This window comes from Argopecten irradians, chromosome 11 (assembly GCF_041381155.1).
Source record: "Argopecten irradians isolate NY chromosome 11, Ai_NY, whole genome shotgun sequence".
Taxonomy (NCBI): domain Eukaryota; kingdom Metazoa; phylum Mollusca; class Bivalvia; order Pectinida; family Pectinidae; genus Argopecten; species Argopecten irradians.
In genome coordinates, this window is record NC_091144.1 from 9,771,234 (window position 1) to 9,795,255 (window position 24,022).

The 24,022-nt window shown below is 35.0% G+C and overlaps 1 protein-coding gene across 1 annotated transcript in view; it reads left to right on the top strand.

The window, feature by feature from the left end:
* The first annotated feature begins 501 nt into the window (after window positions 1-501).
* LOC138334715 (neuropeptide Y receptor type 2-like) overlaps window positions 502-24,022 on the top strand; it is a 68,478-nt gene continuing 44,957 nt past the window's right edge. The window contains exon 1 of the mRNA XM_069283400.1: window positions 502-1,283. The gene's annotated coding sequence lies outside the window, so the exon portion shown is untranslated. The remainder of the gene's footprint in view (window positions 1,284-24,022) is intronic.

The following is a 24,022-nucleotide window of genomic DNA, read 5'->3' on the forward strand; positions in this document are numbered from 1 at the left end:
GTCATCTTTATTTAAATTAATGTAGGAAACTATGAATAAATGTGCCATATTCTAAATTCTCCCCACACAATTGTGACTACTCGTGCTTCTATTCACAATAGTGTTCATAAGATCGTAAAATTATTATGTATTGCCAGTTCACTTGAATATGTATTTTAGATTCTTGAAATGGATTATATTGGATGTTGTTTGGTTATATTTTCAAAATGCATGAATATCCACTTGAGAAATATGCTTTGGAGAAATCCCCATGTTTACGGCAATGGCACGTATGCCATTAAACTCTACGGATTACCACCTCTTCCCTACATCGTACAGGCTTAGATACTGTCATCACAGCATGCTTAACATCTAGGAAGCAAACCCCAGCTAAGCCCACGTAACAAGTGAAAGCAGCCTACCAACAGTCCGTACAGAGCCGAGGCTGATTGCTGATGATGCTGGTCACATCTTAGCGACTTGTCCACTATTTTACGTTCAGTATGTGTGGAAGCTTACCGAGAGAGCAGTCTCACCATCACAGTACACTCCGCAAGAGTTTAGCTTCGTAGCAGCTCCGGCCTCTGCTGCAAACAGTTATTGATTACAAGTCGTTGTCTCCTGCAACTTGGTGCCTAGGTTTACGGAGACAGTCTCCGGAATCAGTGGCTCACATCGCAGTGGTAGCGAAGGACAGGCAGCATCTTAGCCTCCCCAACCGGCGTGTCTAATTCAGTCAGAATCAGTCTGTACTGACAGACATATGCATACAATCCGTACCGGCACTGATTTGTCTGAGTATGCTGCTCTAAAGTGATACAAAACTGTTGCTTTGTAATTATGTACACTATTCTTGATATATAAATATACATATATATATTAAGGTGTGATCGTTTCTCATTGACTGGACTCTATCGCGTTATTAATTGCTGATATCGCCAACAGATGTTTACACACGATTGTGCGTAAATTGTATACGCACTTCTGACTGAAACATTCATAGCTGTTGAATACAACAAAGTGTATAAACACTCTCGGAACTCCATTGATTTAGTGAAATCTGCTATACATATTGAAGTCGTCCTATTTTTACGGGTTTCTACACTGTATATAGTATCTGTCGGCATCTCAGCTAAAAGGAGTGGCTAGACATCTGATTCCGTGTACTTGTGGATTGGCCTGACAGTGTGTAGATAGCATACCTGGTTACAGCGACTGGACCTTTAAATACACTGACTCGTCTAGTATTCTAAGGCAAAGGAAACCACCTTATCTTCACTGGCATGATAGCTCTGCTGATATTGGTAAGTACTCTATTTCTAGATATTTTTTTCTCACCTACGTTTTTCTTTCCTCTACGCTTCTGCACGTGGGGTTTGTGGGTTTGAAAAGTGTACTTCCTCCGATATCGTTTTTCCTACACGTGGCATCTTACGTTAATTATCCACAGTAACTAAAAGGTCGTTTCACGCACGATTATCTTCCTTAATTGCAAAGCAGATGTAATCTTCCGGGAACAAACCTTAAGATTACATTACAATCGATAAAACATTGAAGATAGTTATCAAAGAAAAACATAATAGAATTTTTGAAGTCGTGACATTTATAACTCGAAAATGATTGAAACAACAAAACAAATATGTAAATATATAAAACAAATATCTATATACATAATTTTTCTAATTCTGATACATCTAAAACTGAAATTTTAAGGTATGCATTTATGTTTGGCAAAAGTTATGTTTTAGAAACAACCGTGTAGTTTATATTACTTTCAATATTGCAACACTGTCTGATTTTGCTAATGCAATTTCCTTTTATTTCACAACCCATTGGTGATTTGAATGGCTTTTTGCAACAGAAACGGAAAGCAAACCCATTTGTGATCAGCACTAACGCAACACACATATTTTACATGACATAAGCGGCTGAACATGTAGGTAACAAAAAGGTGATATGACGTAGAGACAAATATCCGTAGACTGACTGTGACGTAATAATGAAATGGTAGGGTATTTTGTTAGCACGCTGTAACAAACAAAATTACAGCGAACTATTGGGCTTTCCTAATATAAACAAACCTATAGGAAAACACGCATGGTTTACAGAAAGAGTTGCGAAAACATTAATTTTTTTAATATGAATAAGTTCATTCCGTTTACAAGCATGATATTCTATCAAGTGTTCGCATTCATTCTGCATAACACAAATTTACAACCCGTTAATGATGGGAAATATTCGTAAAACAAACATTTTTACATTTACCATGTAAACATTAAAGACGGCACATGAAAAGTCAACAATATAACGAATATTGATTTATAGAAAATATCTCAAAATTAATTGCGCTCCCATCAAATACGAATAACTAAAACTATACACACCACCATGGATGTTTTTGAAACCAGATTTTATAAATTAATAGTGATGTTATTCACCAACATTCAGACAGAATGAGCAGTCAACAAACTACTACCTAGACCTTTTATATTACATCTAAGCTACTGTGAAGTACTTATAACCCTAGAGCTGTAGTTTTGATCTTCAGCCGTTTTAAAGACATGGAAAATTCATACTAGTCATACAATTCTTGATATAAAATTGCTTTATTTATTATTTGTGTACTTCTATCTATAAAATATATAATCAATTCGTGTTCAAGGTAATCAGTGAAAAGTTTCCGTGATCAGATTGTAATTTGATCATGGACAAACATGTTAGTTCGAACATTTCATTTGGAGATCTCCGCTACATGGCGTTAATTCCTCGGAGAATCCCTGGTAACTGATCAACACCTCGACACTAGGTCGACATTTAACAATGTCAATAGTCGCTAAATGATATTCAAGGGATATAATATTTTTATATAGATAGACTGTTATAAATATTAAATGATCCTACCCGGCGCGATCCGTCTACATGAAACAGTGGCAATGCTCCCTCAGATGGCAGAGTAAGCCCGACCTTGTGACTCGAGACGAATTTATTACGCGGCATGATGATTTTAACTTTATTTGTCTAATAAAACTCCAAATTTTATACTGAAGTTCCTTATCATATTCCTGACTGTAATGAAAGTAAATTAATTTTTATAAAACATCAATATTTTTCAATCACTGCCATCGTTAATACAAACATAAACTGAATCTGCATTTTATACACCTGTAAGGCAGCGATCTGGGAGTATACGATTTATGTCACAGTAACTATATTTAATATCAAAAACAAAATATATAAAAATAGCATTTAAAGTATCTGGAATCTAATCGACATATGTTGCGTTTAGTAATTGGTTGGTTTACGAAACATAAATGTGAGCACACACGGTCTTTCTATGATGCTCTTCAGAAAGTCAAAACGTTAACCTAAATCATATGTTTCAAATGATGCTCTTCAGAAAGTCAAAACGTTAACCTAAATCATATGTTTCAAATTAGATTTCATATTCTTTGTACACTCATCGAACAACATCGACGTTGTCATCTACAGTCTGCCATTATAATATACCTGGCATATGTACATAGCGATGAGTTACTGGAAACGTACAAATAAAGAAAACATTCACTAATGGGGTTTTCCCTCACAGTTCAGATTTAGCTTATTTATGCAAACACACAAATTTCAATTCATATCCTATATGTAGCCGGAAAAGAACTTTTGGCATGATATTTCTGTCCTTTAAATTCCTCTACATTATGTACTTGTAGAGCCGCTACAAATGTGGATGTTCATGGAAATAAAAGTATCTAGCCTATATTAATAAGCCTCTTATTGACGCCTTTAAAAGATGTCACTCCGGAAACCAAGTTTTAACTGACTAGCAAATTGGTTTGGTCATCAGATAGAACATAAGTTACCTGGAGTGTTGTATCTTTCCAACGCGGCTTTTAAGCATATATTTAAATCCGTATACGTATTTACCATATAAGTTGTTTTTAAAATGTTGCTTATATGCATCTGTTTGTTCTATTATCTGTGTCGAATGTTTATGAATAATATAAAAAAAGCATTTGATATCAAAAATAGTTTCATAAACAAAACTGGTCATTCTAAAATTTCTTTATAGCTGTACTTTGTACATCCGAATTACATCTAAAATATTATTTTAACTGCACTACGTATAATTATTTTAGTTATTTTGTTAATGCTTCATACAAGTCAGACAATATTTCTGAATCTTTTAAACATATCATCGTCATTTCATTTATATATTCAATTTACATGTATCTCTCTATTGATATGTAACCTCACCACCATGGACCTACTCAACGCAATCGTATCTTGCGTTTTTTCTGGCTTCTCATCTCAAAGCAAGTCTGGAATGTCTGCATGTCTATGCATGAATTATGACACGAGATCACAGGGGCCCTAACATGTCCCTGTACAATAACTAGGAAGACTGGCAGGCTTTCTATGTAATGTATCGGAGCTGTCGCACCACGAATCTCTTACATCGGTAGACAAGACTTGTTTGGTAGGTCGTCGTTCGCTGATCAAATAGATCTTGTAGAGATTAACTACAATCTATTTATATATATATTGCATGAACTAATCTTTTTGATAATCAATTATTTAAAGTAACAAAAAAGGAAATCACAGACCACGTCCATTCATTTTCTGCATCATCAATCAAACGCTGAAATATATTTCTTGGCGATTTTGTTATATAGATTATAAAAAGTTATTTCTTGTATGAATCTGTCTAGCTTAATGTTAATTTTCCACTTCCAAGCTGCTGTAATACAAAAGACTTGTTGATTAAAATTGTTTGGGCTTTCATAAAAACGATACTTAATCACATTGTAAAACAATATCTTTGTTTACAGAATAGATGTTCATGATTATTAAAGAAAAACAATGATACTCGATAACCCGTATGACGTCATTGAAAGCGTTGACGTCTACAAAACGTTGAAGTCATGGTGTATTGTTTTGTTACGTCACGGGTATGTGATTCCGTGGGTAATTAATTAAGGGACTAGTTGAAAATTGTGTGTTGACTTGTTTACTTCTCGAATTGGATCGTTTGCCGTTATCATCGTTAACAATTATATCAGTACGATATATGTCTTTTTAATTAATATATTTCTATTAAACTAGTTGTTCTCGTAATATTACATATGATTATATTGATGTAGAAGAAAAAACATATAAAAATATCAGTTATACATTGTAAGACCTTTATATGGTTTGGGGGACTGTTGGAACATGGAAAGTTGTATCTATTATTATCTATAGTTGCCTGCCTTCCAAAAGCACTGCTAATCAATTTGAAAGACCCGTTATTGTTTGTGTCTCAATGCAATATTTTCATTCCGTTAAACTTAAGTAAGATGGAATATTTATTGGGATTAATTGCTGGTGTTGAATTCTTAATATACTTATTAAAATACTACAATGTAGACTCGCTTCAAAAGTGAAACAGAAAATCAATATTTATTGCCAGATTATAAAGATGGATCGGAACATATTTATATCACCAGAGTATATAGTCACAAAATATATGTTAACTGTAAAACGCAGTTTGTCGAATTTCAAATGGTGTTAGATAAATGAAATACATGGAACCTGATAATTTTCGATGGCGCTTTAATTGATACTCAATCACGATAATACGAGCTGCATGCACTCTTTGTGATATTTGACGTTTAGCAACTAATGATGATGTAATACAAATTACACTTAATAGAGCTCGGCTAAAGCTGCAGTGAAATAAAATGCTTTTTGAACGTCGTGTTCCTCGAGCATTGGATTGAAACGAACACCAATACAGATGTCTAATATGATAAAAAGGCTATGCATTTTTAATCAACAATTTGATCTCCAAGCATGGGAATTCTGACGTAAACGAACGGTTTTGTTTTCATGAATCATTCTAGTCAAACTTAACCAGCTGGGTTACATAGTTATCTTTTTGAACTATTGCACAAATGAACAGTAATCTATGCTAAAGCCAGAAAGAGACAGTTTATGCCTTGTAGTATAAAAGCCTAGTATTTTCAGTTTTAACAATAATGGATGTAAAGAGTAATACCTAAATAGTTTCGGCATACATTGAAATAAATAATCCATGTAATTTCATCGGATATAAATACTCTCTGTCTTTACTACGAATGAAAATAGCTCGAGTCGGCCATCTTGGATTCAAGTGGTACGCTTCAAAATACGAACATTTTGTACAGGTTTGATTTGTACAGCGCGTCCCATTACAGGTACAGTTGTACTGCAGATCCGTATCGGTACAACTGGTACGGATGTGCAAAGGGAACGCACGATAAGACTAGAGTAGTGTTACTACATATTAAACAATATATATGTTGACAGATTTTATTTGTTTTATATTGTTTATATGTGTTTTTTCAACTTATATTCTGAAAATACAAAAATAATGAATGACATAGAAACGGACATTTTTTATGATGATTTAAATTCTGTTTTGTTAGGAAGCACACCACGTGTACGCTGTATTTACGTCAGCAGGCGTGAACCACATGTTGTTTAGTAGCGTGCATTCCTGCTTGTTTGTTATTATGTTTCATGGCTTCTTATCGTAGAGCATTTCAAACCGATACTGGCATAGCAACTACATATCAGCCGATGTTTTAATTGTATATATTTATTGCCACATTTTATATTTCAAATATTATTATAATCAAATGCAAAACACGAAATAGGAAAACATATATTGGTTCAAGTAAATAAACAAACACCTGATAACGTGATGTGTCAAAAGGAAGGATATGTGATGATTGATGATACGTAAGGGTATGGAAGGATCATAATTGTTGTATAGGTTTGTATAAAATTATGTTAAATAATTTATTTGGATTCCCTATCAACGGTCTTGGTGTAGTAGGTTTACTATTTACTGTCCTATTAACGGGCGTTTTAAGACGATTTCCCTTGTATTGTATATTGTGTATGTGACGAGGTATATTTTGGAAGTTGCGGATTATTCGGGTTGTGTTTCCTTGTAATAATGAAACTCGTGTCAGAATTCTTTGACTGAATGAATACACGGTAAGAGTTGTCTGTGCGAATTTACATGGCAAATGATAAAGCATCACATTTCCCCATGGTATTTGAGTGTATGTCAGTCCCGTCCCATTGAGACGAGGGTTCGAATAGTTTGCATATATTTTTAGTTTATTTAAACATAACAAAAACTAGCTCTTGAGATAAAACAAATGCATCTTTTTACGCACTTTGACTCGTTTGTTTTCGACAGTAATCTCCCAGGAATGTTGAACGTACTTTCGGAAGATAAACCATGTCCTGTTTGACTTGTACCTCTGCATGACATATTGAACACAACAGAAGTCAGGAAATGCACGAAGATTATATTACATTTACAAGCGAGTTATCGATACCCTCCTCGGGAACCCGAACATCTTAGAGACACTAAATCATCCACTTATTTTATAAATTGAGACTTCAGCTTGAAACAAGAGGAAATATGAGAGTTATCTAACCTGATCACGTACCCCCTAGGTGGCGTTGTAGTTTCCTTGGTGAGTGTTGTTTCACGTCAGGATTGCGTATCGACATATTATTGTTATCTCTAAATGTCACTTACGCAACTATTCTCTTGCTCTCTTCTTTTGTTGTATCTTGTCTATGTTTTTTCAGTCGTGAACTTGTTTTCCGGAATCTCGATAGGTTACGATTGATTATTATAATTACAAATAAACATCATCTGTTCAGTAATATAAGCGATGCATAACAACCTAATGCAATAAACCACTGGGAATGTCAAAGTATTACGTAGTTTAATTATGTTATAAATACATAAATACAGTTTTGAATTATAATTTGTGGCTTGACTGTTAGCATTTCAATCTATGACGTCATCGTGACTTATGTTCAACGTATTGCTATAAACCTACTTTGAGGGATACAAATTACGGTGAAATCCTCGGAATAGTAACAATAAAATAAAAGAGATTATATAACAATGAAAGCCTTCCTTAATCATGAAAGCTCTATAACAAAGGCATTTCGTCGTTGAACATCTTGTCAGAAAGCACAAATATTATTGCTTAAAATATTCTTGGCAGCAAGCACAAAACTTTAATTAGGACACAACACGAAGATAGATGGAAGTTGAGTTTGAGAAATCGCTTGAAGCAATATATTGCTATTAAACATGGGAGCGGCTGTCATGTTTAGATTTTGAACACCTGAACACCGACCACTTCTTCTAAGTGTTTTAATGGAGCCTAGAGATGATGAATGGTGTTGTTCACTCTAGTTTATAATCGTACTATAGACAAAACCTCGCCTTTCATAAAAAAGCGCCCTAGTGATGAATAAATGGAAATGGAGGTCGTTAAAGGTATGCTTGCGTAATCCTTTTATATCATGTAGAAATATAAGGAATTCACGCAATGAATTACAAAGAAGCAAGATATTTCTATTTTTTAATTTTCTTTGTATCTTATAAGCAATATAGAACTCGTTTTTTAACAGTAGTGATTGATTGGATAAGTAAGCACAGACTCGAACTTGAACGTTTGGCCATCCGTCTAATTATCAGATTATTATTTTGAACAACCGATTGGTGAAACAATATATAAATTCTAATAACTGTTAACAATATTTTAAAGGTAAAGTCACTCTTGATTAAAGCAGACCCTTCGGAATATTTTGCGTTTTGAAACAATATTTATATCATGCATTTCATGTAAATCTAATGTATTGCATTACACTTTAGCTATTAAAGATATAACTATACCCGCTAATTAGCATATGTGTGTCGACTATGTAACTTTTTCTGATTATGTTTCATGGTTTACAACGATCTCGCATGTCGTCCGTGAGTAAAGATATCTGAAAAACCAGTTGACTTTTATTTGCATCCAGATAAGAAAATATTCAATATTTGTCCTGTTAAATACATTACCCATATGCTATTGTCAGGAACCTGAAAGAAAGCACGGCCTAATGAGATCATTCAAACACAAAATCATACAGAGATGAAAAGGAAGTCTGCTGGGGCCAATTCACAAGTAATTATCGAGAATACCTGCCGTCCGGGAATCGCACGTGTTTACACGTGAGCTAACATTACATGTAGTGTTCAGTTGTAATAATGACTTTTCCAGCAGCTTCTTAAAGCCATGACTGCGCATGACCACTTCCATTTCAGCGAGCAGTCCGTTCTTGCTGTTTCCGACATGGTATGTCTCATGTATCTCAGTAGGTCCGATTTCGCTGATTTTTCATTTGTTTTAATACTTTGCCAAAGCTCAATCATGATAGTTTGAAACGGCGTCGTCTGAAGAGAAACTGATGAAGTCAAATAGTTAGCAATATTTTACAAACCAAGCCTAAAACTTATCTTTATACAAATGAAGGGTCATTAATGTAAGACAATAAATCATTCATTATTTATATCAGGATTCCATCTATCGTGTAGTGTTTTGCGTATAGTTGGTTATTATACAATCATGTATTGCGGTTAATATCTCAGTGCGCCATTGTAGCCATGAAGTCAATTAAATACTGCCATTTCATTCGAGTTTCCTCTAGTTTTATCGTAGAATTTCTGTTCACGTGTCTCGGCTAGATCAGCTTTCATCAGTTGTAAATAACACTAGGGTATAAATTACAATGCAGTTACAGGTACCATGGAATGCGAAAAGAATATTTTACAATGATATATGATATAGTTAGGTACATCATAAGAAGGGTTAATATATTGGCTGTTGCATAGCACTGCTTTTAACAATTGTGATACAAAAGCTTGCAGATTGTTTCTGACACGGACGTTGATACTTCGATGCCACTAGACCGTCTGGTGCCTATAACATAGCAATCTCATTTACATCTAAAGTTTTTTTTTTTTTTTTTTTTTTTGACAAAACCAAGTTTCGTTAACCTATACCTATCTCTATGGATTCGTCTAATTCTATTTTAAAATCAAAATCTGCCATTGAAGAACTAAATGTGAAAGTGCCACATCAGGAAAGGAAGCAACTGGTTCATTTCAGATTTGTCACATGCTCCTATATGACCTTAGGAACGCTGAGATTCGATTGGTATAGCTCCCAATTAGATTTGGTAGAAACCAGCATGTCTCAAAGGAGCAAAATGTCAGATATACTGATGTCATAGTTAACATACTTTTACATGTATTCCAAATCCTAATGGATTGAATAACTGTTTTTGGACATTTGTGACGTAGAAAAATAATGAAGGCAAACTGATGACACAGAGGAGACTTAAAGATCCATTTTTACTCGCTCTTAATCTAATTAATTAAAGACTATAAATTCTAACCGTCCTTCAAGTGTGAATAAGGTGATTAGTGGTTAGAAGATACCGTCATTCCATCATATTTAATAACTGCACATTGCAGTGGGGTTTAGGTTGAGATTTACGTCATTATCACGTGCACATCGAACATACATACAGATAATTAGATTTTTATGTGACCTTGATTTGATTGGTTGGTTTTAAATTTAACGTGCTATATAAGGTCATTTCAGGACACTCTTGTGGATTTTAATATAATTATCTCATCATGGCTTTATAAATGACCTTAATAAAACTGATGTTGTTCCCGAATGGTTTTTAAATTGTTTCCGGGTATACACCTTTAATGCTTACTTTTCAAAACAAAGTTGCATTTAGATAGATTAAACCACCAGATGGCGCTGTGTGAGTACCAAGTGAGCCACAAGGCGGCGTTGCGCAGATTTCGGACCGCTCTGGACCTTCATCAAGATTTAGTAAAGGACCGGTGAGGTCCGGAAACTGCGCAGCGCTGATTCAGCACGCGGCGAGGCTCCTGATACTCGGGGTTATGTTCACTTTAGTTAGTTGTCATTATAGAACAAATTGCTATTTAATGCTTTTACTGAGAATCATATGTAATTTTGTGGCTGGAAATAGATTAAGGTTATATTTTAGGTTTGTATTGACCTTGTATTTGTCAGTTGCACGCATTTTAACAATATGAATCTTATCTATACAGAACAATGTTATTTATCCAGTTTGGAATAGTGCCGTTTCTTTATGTTTAGTTTCTGAAGGATTCTATTGATAGATGTCTATAAGCTACACACCTAGGATATAAAAGTTGTAATTTCTAGTTTATATATTAAAGAGGAAAAAGTAAGTTTCTGCTACCATAAATGTTGTTTTGGAATAACGTTTTTGTGTATCAATGTTTTGTGCGGACTTTTCTATGGATACTTACAATTATGACGAGTTGGTATAAAGCTTCTCTCGGTCACTGGATATATCATACAACATATACTTCATTATGTCTATTCATTCGCTTTACAAATTGCCATGACTCTTAAACAAACCTTCATGTAAATTGGATGTATTCGATTCTGCCTTATTCCGGCTTGACCTAATTAGTTCTGTAGTACCAAATCTGATAGCACGAAGCATTTCAACAGGAATGCTAGATTTCTTTGGAAACAGATGACTCTATCGATAGAGATAAGATCGGGGCTATTTTAGTGTTTATATTGCTTCCCATTTAGTCTAGGGTTATTCTAATTTCTGTTTTGATATTCTTATCACAAATCTACATTAATGAAATAGACTTAATGCTCATATTTCAAGACATACGTTCTTGTGCTTAGTTTCAGATCCTTCAAACAAATTATAGATGCTAGACTAGTGTCAAACCATGATTTTTTGCTTCCTTGTGTTACCAATTCATATTAAGTACTCTGTAATTTCGTTTTACATGTGTTTATCAAATGTACAACATTATATTTTTATAACATCATAATGCGTGTGTGAAGTGCTTGCGTGGTTAGGGAGACTGCAGTATACTCATATTTACCTAAACAGCTCTTTAAATATGACTAGGGAACAACAATACATAAGCATATAATAAAAGTAAATCTTCTTTTGGACTAATCAGTCTGATATACTAGACTGTATTTATGCTCCTGGTAAACAAAGCCGCAACCACACCAGTATTATGTTAATTCTCGTTATGTTGATACGGGGTTATGTACTCGATCAACAAATAGACAGTGACAATGGATACATGCCTGTTGTCACCGAATCCTCCCGATGGAATGGGTTGAGCGAAAATCCCAAGGATAATTTAGTAATCAAATAACCGTCTGTATCAGATGTCACCTATGTCAGGATTATGTTTCCTGTCTCATACTATCGATTATCGACAGTTCGGAGACAATAATTAATTACAGAATTTATACCGGTTATTGATTGTTTTGCATCATCCGCTATGCAGCAAAGGTTTATTTCCTTTCGTTTGTGACATTCGTTCGATACGTGTAAACCAATGAATACCAATAATCTTCGTTATATTTGAAATGTACGTTTTATATAGGAAAGACTTATCTTTTCTATGTGTCTTATTATTTTAATAGTTTATACGGCTTGTTGAAATTGGAAATTTATATACATCCAATTCTAATATCAACGAGATGAAATAACGCAGGTTATTTGAAATACCTTTCACGACTTTTTGTTTAGTTCCGCGCACTCTATCATACTTCTGTATGAGAAATGGCAGTTGTCTCAGTCATCTCCGATCTTTGGGATTTTGTAGCCATTGACGATAGTAAATGCCATTAGACGACTGACACAACAATACTCATTAAATGGGGTTATTTTTTCTCAAACATAGTAAACGTTCTGCATGGAATGTTTAACACAAAGACAATTTTTAGAACGGGGTATTCGGCTAAGAGGTATCTCACTAACTAAGTTTACAACAATGACATTCGTTTCGTGTTTACTCATTAGCCCTTAACTATGCACTCTCACAGGACGTTCACGTGGCTTGGTCAATTCAAGAGTGCATTGATACTCGCCCAGTGTAATCCTGATGAGATCATATGGCCGGACGTTAGCGTGTCAACAACGCTTCTGCGCGACCACGATCCGTATTAAATTACACATATTAAAGCAATTCTTGCGCCTTGCACCATACCAATTTTATGGAAATTGGTTACTGCAGGATGTGCGTTGTTCTGTCCAATACTTGAATATCAAACAAATACATGATACAAGGCATTGACGATTCAAATCTGATAAATTTTAGCTTTGTTCAACCCGCTACCTCACTATACAACACTGGATATTTTCATCTTCTCGTCTTATATACATCAAAGTGTTATTCTTGCTCTGGGCTGATCTCCCAATACATGTACATGTATGTACGGAATATTCTGTGACTAGGCCCGCCTATTACACTAACTACAGCCTATGCAGTGGTTTATGACGGAAAGCAGCCTATTTCTCTTGTCGGTTCCAGGAGTTCTCAGAATGCCAATGTCACACGGCAGTCAATCGATCTAAGTTTTAATATTAGAGGGGATATCGTTAGCATCGTCATGCGTCTTTGATTCCTGTCCATCGAATAGTTATTTCTTTTCCATAATTGATATTTCTGTCACTTTACTTTTTTTCAAATGTAACTTTTCCTTTCTATTTTCATTAAATGTGGTTGATGTTTCCCGGGCATTCTGGTCCTATTACAGCACAGCACGGCTGTCGTGTAACATCAAATGACTTCCTGTGGTGGTAGGGGATTTGTCTAAAGATATGCTATTCTAGTTCTATTGAAAACCATGAGCTCCGAACCGATTGCACTTGTTTGACATGTTCCCGTGTTGGTTTTGTGTAAGGATATTCTATGTCAAGCCTCTCCTCCTACACACAATCATTGAAGTCCATGGATACAAGAAAAACACTGACAATGAAACATACATTTCATACTGAATTCAGATCAGGCAAACATTTTGGAAAAAAAATTTAATTATCATCCGGCAAAGACGTACTTGCCAATTGGTTCCTGTTCCTAGTCCTTGTATCTGAATCATTTTATCAATGGCAATGTACTGATATTGGCGTTAATTCTTAGATAAGTGATAACGGTGAATAAGTATAATGTTTGTCGAAATTGAGAAGTGATAGCTATTTTCACAGCTGTGTTGCATCCATTTTTTCTTGAATGGGTACTTTATTCTTCTTTAAATATATAACCTAAATTTAATAATAACTTTCAATGTTTTCTCGATATGCTGTGTTTGAATATCACGAGCCTGGCTGTTAATAGGACGTTAATTATTCAAACAAACAAATAAAATCATGGTATTTATCTATCAATTATTCCATGAATCCCCCCTAAAACAAATGCCTGGAACAAACATGCATATGTGCATTTCAAAGTTAAGCGGTAAAGGACAATAGTAAGTTATATCTTATTCGCCTTATCATGATACCTTCGGTCTTAACAATGAACAAATGCTCTATATCATGATAGATAGATTTTTAATAGAACAATGTGACCGGATTAGGGGGTGTGTTGGATTTGGACCGCACTATAAAATGGTTACAAGCAAGTACAACACGAGCATACCACAGTGTCCTAAAACATACATAAAATATACTATATATACAACACACCGTCTTCATAATCGTTGTTAAAAGCAGATGAAGCATAACCGATAATCCATTCAAACGACTTACATTTATGCTGCTTGTAATGCCTAAACACACTCAGAGATGCTTCGTCTGTTAAAGCTCTTCTTTTATATATACTTGCCGAACTATTTTTTATATTCGTTATTATTTCGAAATTGCAGTTCACTTGGATGTTACCGTGACTACTTTTCTTATAAAACAAATTACACCGTCTATACTTTGTGCCTGTCACGATAATGCTTTGTTGGCACATTTACCGACTTTTGCACTAGACTCCATTATCTGGGAGACAGAAATACGGAATTCACATAACACAGCTAGACAATTGACCATGTTTCAACAACAAAAGTATTCCTTTAACTATAAGACCATTTTCTGGTTTTGACAAATTATTTTTTGAAATATTTTCTTATCCGATATAACGACATAGAAGTCGATAGTTAAGTAATCATTACTACGTATACACGTACGTATTACCTACACATAGACAATGGAAGATTGTCAAGTTGTCAGAAACCTTACTTAGAACATCTATGACAACAAATAACAGCAAATATTAATTGGTTATATTCTTTAGAGAAAAAGAACATAATATTCCAAGGTTAACAAATTGATTAATTGAATTAAATCGAAATGCGTTAGATGGCTCTTTTTTATAATATAAACATCTAGGGCCGTATTATACTACGCATCCTGAACTCATTAATGTTGGTAATGTACTGACGATATTTTACAATTACACTAAATTATGTTGCGAATGAAGACATCTGGGTGTAACACGCTGTCGCCGCGTCTCTGAAAACTAAAATACAAAATAAGCATGCTATCTTACACCAGCATTCTCTATTCTTTCAAAATGGTTGGAAGTTTGCTTCGTGATTTATAGATTAAGTTGTGGATTTCCGTATTACCGGTGTTGATAGTTTCGGTATACAACCGCTGGGGAACCATGGTTAATCGCCTAACGTCCCGGCAATCGTGACATGCTGGGTTCTTACGCACCATTCAACTCAACTGTGTTCAACTTGGCGGAGATATACCACCCTCGTCCATATTACATGCATCGAGTAACTAACATGTTTTCGATTCATTAACCAACCCCTGCCGTCAGACCTGCTGTAAATAACAAGGACCTATAATAAACTTTCGCTATCAAATAAACAGCAATGTATTCTGGATTCGAGGTTTATCGAAATAAAATATTTCTATATAAGGGAAGCAACTGGTTATGTCAAATTTACTTTATAATTGATTGCAGATTAATTCTTAGAAGATTAAGAAATATTTTATTAGGTTTCATTGGGTACTCATCTTTATTGTTCATTCACAAAATCTACAAATTGTAGCTTGTCTAATTTTTGTTTTTGCCTCTTCAACATGCCAGATTTTAGAAGTCTCGGACAAGAGGGACTTAATCTATTATCAGAATTATGTTGTGAACATCTATCAACAAACTAAGGAACTGGTGGCGATCCTGAATGCAGAAGTCTTACATTATTTTTATGCACCTAGATATATAATGTTATGTCGGGTATAAACATTTAGATAAGAGAAAAATATTTAGATCAGAGAAATATGTACTTAATTTTGAGTCTGATGATGAGGGTTCATCGGCTAATATAATAACGGTGCTAGTGTAGTTTCTACGCCTGTTTTGCCCTCAGCATCCAGAGAGTGGAACGATTCGCATCCCCATTTTCAGTGCAGTGTGACGAGTGGGGTCTGTTGTTTGGTGTCTAAGTACAATAGTACAATATGTCTATAACAGGCCAAGGGTCAACTTTTAATCAAGGATTAACTTGAATAAACGTATAGGTCATCTTACCTTTTGTCATTGTGACATATTGCGATAGTCTTTTGTCTGTCATCGTGCACCTTGCGTTAACATTTTTTTGTGAACGCGATAACTTGAGTAAATATACAGAGTTTAATGACACTTTGTATGTAGACAAGCATTGGAAATATCTCGGATGACTTCGAAAATCAGCTTGATTCGACAGTAATTTACGGAGTTATTGACCTTTGCACTAATAATTATTATTGGATTTTGTGACCACGATATCTTGAATAAACATAAACTGAGATTAAAGAAACTTTGTGTGTATACTAACATTTGGAAACATTTATTGAGTTATTGGTCTTTGCACTGATACTTTTTTTGGACCTTTTAGGACTCTTTTGTCTTTGGAATTATCATGCCGTCATCTCAGCCAATCAGAAGCGACGTTAAAACGTCGACGCCATTTTTCCCTTTATGGACTGATAAAGTAAATTTTTAATCCAATGAAAATGCTCGTAACAAGCAAACTTGAATTATAAATTTTGTCTAGAAAACAGAATATATCATCGCTTTTAATAATCTGCTTCATGCGGTTCGATATAATCACCAGTATCTAATAATGGTGATCGATTTGTGATAATACGTTTAAACGTCAAACAGTAAAAACACGTTTTGATCTGATACTTGTAGAGAAAATCAGATTGTGAAACAAGAAGATTTACAACATTCCTATAAAGTTTGTCGTTTCTATATACTGTATATACATTTTTTTAAACATATAACCATTTAAGGAAAATTATAGCCATAGTTGTCTACCTCAAATCAATGTTCTTATAGTATTTCGTTTTGGACATAAAATGCAGTGATGTTTGAAAAAGTAAGCACCGTCTGGCACTGATTTCTTTTCATAATCCTATTAACAACCGTTTTCATAAACATACCATACGTTTTGTTGTCCTGAATATCAAATAATACAAATAGATTTTAAACAAAAACATATTTGTTTAAGATGAGAAGGGCATAACATCATCAAGAGTTTGTTTTACGACCGATGGGAATAAAACAGGAATTTGCCATTTATCCAGAGGATAAACCCTTGCATGGTTAGGACATATTGTTGTACGCATAACACATATCTGCACTGAGCAAAAGAAGCTAAACGCTACCCTCAGGGCGGTTTTAGTCCACCATAGGATTGGTGATATTTGCCATGTTCCTCGCGTTTCTAGATATCTTGTCTACTGCTTATCCAGGCTCCTTTAAACACGTGGTTTACGATTACCCAAAATTGTCTACCGCTGTATTTATTTAATTATGGCAGTAGAAACAAATAAAATGCAAGAAACAATTTGTGCTAAATTAAATAGAAATGGCTTTATTCAATTTGTTGCCTTGGTTTTTGCATTCAACAGGAAATAGGATTTGCCGATTACAGTTTAATAGCAATCTAACCGCTCAGTGCATGGCAGGAAAAGAAAGGGCAATATATCTAATTTAACCAGGATGTTCTGCAGTTCATAGCGTATGTCTTCATTGATAGAGAGCGTGGTTACATACTGGGCTAGAAACCCATATATTCGGATGGGAGTTGTATGGTGCATTTTGATCAATTTACTTACCATTTTTAAGGTATGCATGCACATAGATACTATATTTTTAAAACTGTCATTATTACCCTGTGATTTATACAGAGGTAATGACTTCAGCACCTATTGAACGAAAAATGTATATGTGGCCGTAGAGGTATTTTTAATAATATTTGAACTCATACCAATGGATATGGATTTCAGATTCAGACACTGGAAATTTTCTTTAGTAATTATGAAACAAAACCAAACATGTTTCCTTAATGTCAGAAACTAATTATTTAAACTGGCCAGTGTTGGTAACAAAACAATCTATGCTGCTGAACAAATAGCCCTTAAAGATAATGGTACCATACTTCTACATCACATATAACGGCTGACGGCAAGGTCACCACCTGCATCAATACAGACGTAAGATAGGAATATGAATCTTACGGACGAGACGGCTTATGCCGGAGCAATACATTTTACCACGCGATATATTTACCAGCTTCGAACGGAATCTAAATCCGTCGACAGTCAGGTTAATTTCTGTTTTGTTGATCATACGAATGGAAAAGCAGCCTGAGTTAAACAACCTCTTTCGTCTATAGCTCTGAATCGAGTATTGGTTATGAATTGTTTCAGCACTAAGGGTTAATTTAGATACAGACATGACTCCAACATCACTGACACTGAGATGGACAAAATTTAAAACTGAAGCTTCCTCGATGCGGTCCTACAATCACCGTGGAGTATCCGAGATGTTTCAGCATTCTACCACTAGCTACTCACCTCGGAATCGTTCGTTGAATATAGACTCGGTACGTGTGCTAGTTTTTATGGTTTCTATGGCTTCTAAATAGTCGAAGCAAGGTTCAACATTAAGATGTCATGAGTATTAATAGAACCTCCAGAACTCAAATGGTTATCACGGTTTTCGTCGATTCAGCTAAAAATTTTACGGAACAACTTAATCTGGTTTTCTCTTCAGTGTCTTAGAAGTCTTCGTGATTTCTGGTGCGTGTTCAAAGGGGTTTGGTCGGCTGAACATCTCCTTTCCTTTATTATTCCGACCTCATTCTTTATAATAAGTTCACCAGTTCAACCGGTCACACATACCTACATAATGTGTGAAACAAGTTTCGGTTATGCTTAATGTGTCAAATGATCTGCCAAGCATCAGATAATAGGTCGATGCTGGTGTCAGAGAACTCCTGACAGAATCGAATCTAACACTTCAAAAGAAAATCCAATTCGCTATAGAGCCGGAAAAAGAAGCGAGTCACGTGAATTCTTTTTGTGATTATTGCACATTGAAGGGAACGAGTGTTAATAAAGAAAGACAGGCTAATATGATCCTATTGATTAACGTTAACCGACAAGCGCTCTCAGGACAACCTTTAAAGCTTGATTTTCTTTCTCTTATTATCCCGCCTTATCATGACTGACGGACTAATAATAAGTATGCGTTCGGATTATTGAATCTGACATGAGAAACAAAAGAAAACACACTACACTGTTTGTCTTGGTTAACGGTATGACTTTGAAGGACGTTGCTTTACACGTTTCACAATATGTTGTCAGACTATACGACCTGATAATACTTGTGTACGTGATTTTGCCAATCTTTAGTTAAGAAGGAAGTCTCATACTGATACCATCTATCTATGTGGTCGTCAACACCTAGCTCACTTTTATTGCATTAGCTTTAGCTATCAAATACACAGTTTTACGGTACATTGCTACCATTGATAATTTGAAAATAACTAGTCATCACAACAAAAGGTCACGTAGACTAATCAGTCGTCCAAAGGGTCAAGTTACAAAAATCCACGAAACATCTAGTGTTGAATGATAATGCACCAGAAAGGAATAAATCCAGTAACACCAGTAATTAAAAAATCTACCGAGAGCAGTAAAAAATGGTGTTATCTTCTTGACCTCAAATTGAAGTGTTCTTTTCCTTGAAACAACTTCAACTACTTAGCCGTCCTTTCATATAACACCATATACAAGATTTAGATCTTAAAACAGATAACATTAAATTCTGGCATTTTGTAAGTTTTGTTTGATATATCGGTAGTATTGTTATACGTCAGGCTGATGCAAATATGAAGTTACTCTTAAATTTAATGCACGTGGACATAATGCCGAAACAAAAAGGTAACTGGCCATGGTGTACGTTTCACGTATTTCATGCCAGCCATATAAAGTTATTACCCACAAGGTATTCAGATGGAACCGAGTTATCTCCCTCTATCACTTTGCAAACATGGTTACTAAAGATGGCATCAAATGTATCATTATAATATGTTATCGCCGCGAAAACACCAGATATTGCTATTACGTCATATATTTACATTTAATGATGTTTAAATGTTGATATAAGTGATGGGAGGGTTGTTTTTTTGGTACGTAGAAAACCACGCTATGGGTCGTATTGTAGTATTTCGGTTTTGTTTTGGCGTCATTTTGGTTGATCCGACGTATTCCAGTTGATCCGACGTATTATGTTTGATCCGACGTATTCGGGTTGATTCGACGTATTCTGGTTGATCCGACGTATTCTCGTTGATCCGAGGTATTCTGGTTGATGCGACGTATTCTGTTTGATCCGACGAATTCTGTTTGATAAGTTGAGAAGATCTAAACCATTTTATCTATGTACTAGTGTTGTTAACTCACCATCCGATTACCATTCATGACTAGCGTTTTACATAGAGATATCAGGAATATTTGGAAATGACTTGATCCTACTCAAACTTTCATTTTTTTGTAAATTTATTTCAGCTTGCATACATGTACTCTGACATTTGTTCCCTATACTCTATACAATCTGATAGATTAATGTGTCATGTAGCTCGGCATCATCTGAATCGCTTTTGACATTTCAGCACTTTACGATAACCCACCCACCAGCTGGACAGTAATCTAGTAATACATGATCCCTGATTCAGAGTAAACCCTGCGTACGCCATTGCAACCATTTTATTTCTTTGCCAATCTAGATATATACTAAAGTCGTGATATGTCAGGGGCATCATGCTATACGAGATAACCAAAAGCAAAGACAATAAAGCCAACTAGATGTCAACCTTTCAATCCTAATATGTAATCAATGTAATCTGGATAATTAGTTCAACGTACTTGCGTTATCGTCTTTGAAATGACTAATTGGAATGTGTCATTCTATAGTTTACCATCTTCTCACACAAGCTGTGCAAGTGTTCGTCTTGTTCAGATATAGAGGTATTCTTGGACAAAGGATGACATTACAGTATGGCACATTGATCAATATAGCTTAATATATAATTAACTTACATTATATATAATAATAATAAAAATACTGTAAGAGATATCTTCACAATTCCAATTGTTCTGAAATCAGAACGAATTTTTAAGTGTTCGAGCAAAATTAATGTAGTGTAACTTACTTGCTTTTGGAGAAAGTCGACTTTTTGTGTCCCTATTTTCCTGATGCATATATTTACTGTTGCCATACTTGGAAGGTCTTTATCACTACAGTATTTATTCCCGTTGAAAACAAGCGTTCTGACGCCCTTCGCGGGTTAAGTCCATTTAACGAATTTAAAGTCAACAAAAGAAGCGGGACAATATCAAAAAACAATGCATTTTCAGCTCTAATAACAACATAAGTCCGGTACAGACACTCTATACCGGATAATAAGAATTTTCAGTAATTGTTGCAATAGGAAAATGTTACGATGTCAGTAAATAAATGTTTAATTTCTTTCGTTTGATTCACTTTTTAAATTTGATGACTTGATCCCGAACATTCCAGTGACGTCACTTTTAGTAGGAGTGAATGAAACGGCAGTCTTTCCGGCAAACAGTGACGTCACAATCACCGAAATGACGTCGCTTACATATTTCCCACGGTAGTAAAAAGGAGTACCTTCTCATTTGTTTTAGTGAATGCATCTTTTCTTGATCATCAAAGAAGCGTTTCGCTTTGAGCGAAATCGTGTAAATAACAAGCAATTTGCTTTCGTTTTGAATGCCATCTTATGTATGTATAATGAAAAAGTTGAATACCGGTCATATCTTACAATACAAGTTTTATTTTGGTTAAGGGAAAACAGAGATGACTCGGCAAAACAACTTTCAAGGAAACTCGCAAACCTCCTCATCTCATCTCATCACACAAATGATAGCAGTATCGCTATTAATTATAGCAAAACAAAAATGTCCAACGTTGAAAATATTGCAAGTACATTCATTATTTACATAAACCAGTAATTAAAATAATTATTTATTTCATCTAGACTAAATAATTTGCGAATCCCATACACCGCCCGCAAGGAGATGTCCTTGGCCTATCGCTACCCGCGGTGCTCTCGATCGTGGTCTTATATTATGTAACTTTTCATGGGATATTAAATCTAGATATATCTGTTTTCGACAGTTAAATTTCTATGAACATGTGTAAAACAAGCAGTCTCAACTGCTATTCCGAGACTGTAAAATGCAATCTTGGTCACCTCAGCTAAAACACGGGGGCACGCAAATTATGACAGAAACGTTTACTAGCAATTTGATACGTATGTCATTAAAAGTATTGGAGACCTTTTGATATGCACGTGTATATCATGACGTTTCAAGTGGCTGCCCGTATTATTTTTTGTGAAAAATGAATTATAAATATATGTTAAAAATTAGGTTAGCTTTTTGATTGTCATTATTGTTATGTACACTGTATGTGCAATCTCATTAAATTAGAACTTCTATGTCGCTCTCCGTACCGTCCGCTCGTAGAAGCGGACGGTACGGAGAGCGACATAGAAGTTCTAATTTTAATTAGATTGACACTATGTGATATTTAAACGAAAACACGCATTTTACCTAAGAAGCCCATTATATATATAATGTAAGTATCGGTTAGCTTGTAATATAATAATAATAATAATATCTTTTTTAAGAACCTGTGTCACTTTGTAATAGATGTACTCACGTGAGTCAAGTTTTCTCCTATCCCGCCATACAACTCCATGTCCAGGCTAATGCACAATTGGGTACAAATCAATGATAATGATATCGCATCAAACAGTGAAATAATTATCATATTCTCCGGAAAAGTACCTTCAGTACCTCATTCCCCTAAATAAATATTTCAGAAATCGTCTTGTGTTACTCGATTTCTCCTAAGACGTTGATAGCTATTTGATAGTTCTCTGTTTAAATTCTGATCTGCGTCCCACATATGTATATTCCAATATTTAGTATTTATTATTCGTAGTAGAAAAACGACACATGTACATTCCTGTCGGGTGCCCCGACCAGAAATTGAGACCTGTGTGACATTATACGGCTCTACTGACTGATCCAAAGATTCATGTACTGTAAGCTGACAAAACACTATATAAAGCCTCGCCGGCTCGCTCATTTTACTTCATAGAATAATAGAATGTTGGTGTAACATACAATGTAATCAATTATATCTTAAACTTTATGCAGACAAAAAAATTCTTTGTGTTACATCTGCTTGGTCTCAATTCTCTGTCGTACATCGCGACCAGTATGATATCCAACCATTGAGTCTGTGCTACTCGGGATACTGTCTATTATTATAAAATCATATGAGAAGAGCTTTACCGGAAATGCTTCGATGTGGAAGGTACGACGTGTAAAATCTCTGTCGTGAAAAAGATCTATTATACTGAATCATATTCCGGCTTTTTTCATTGGATCGAATAACGTGTGAACTTTATGAAAATGGATATTGCACTCTTTTAGGTCCGTTTCACTGGCTCTTGTCGACTCGAATAATAACTCCACCGGTAGCGCCTAACCAACTGGAATAATAGTTAATGCTCTGGCGACTAGGATTTGCAGCAACTTAGGGATGTGACACTTAAATCCCTTTCCTAGAATCATCACTTCAAATAGTGTTAAATGTGTCAATAAATCTCAAATGTCACTACTAGATACAGCTCGCTTTTTACACGAAAGAGGTTGTAAGTGTAGCTATGGAGATCATTCACACTTGGTTAATTCAAATACAGTTATCCACTGCTTGACATTATTAACACAATTTGATATAACTGTATCTGAAACAAAATATGCATCAAACCAACACCAATAACGTTGAAATGGGTCTTTATATAATTAGTAGGTAAATCTACGTTAACCGCTACTCTCTCCACTTTAACTGCTGCAGTCAGGAGGCATAACTATTCGTCACTGTCAATATTGTTCTATCTTTTTCATGTATTTTCTAATTTTGATCCATTAGGCCATTATGCCTATG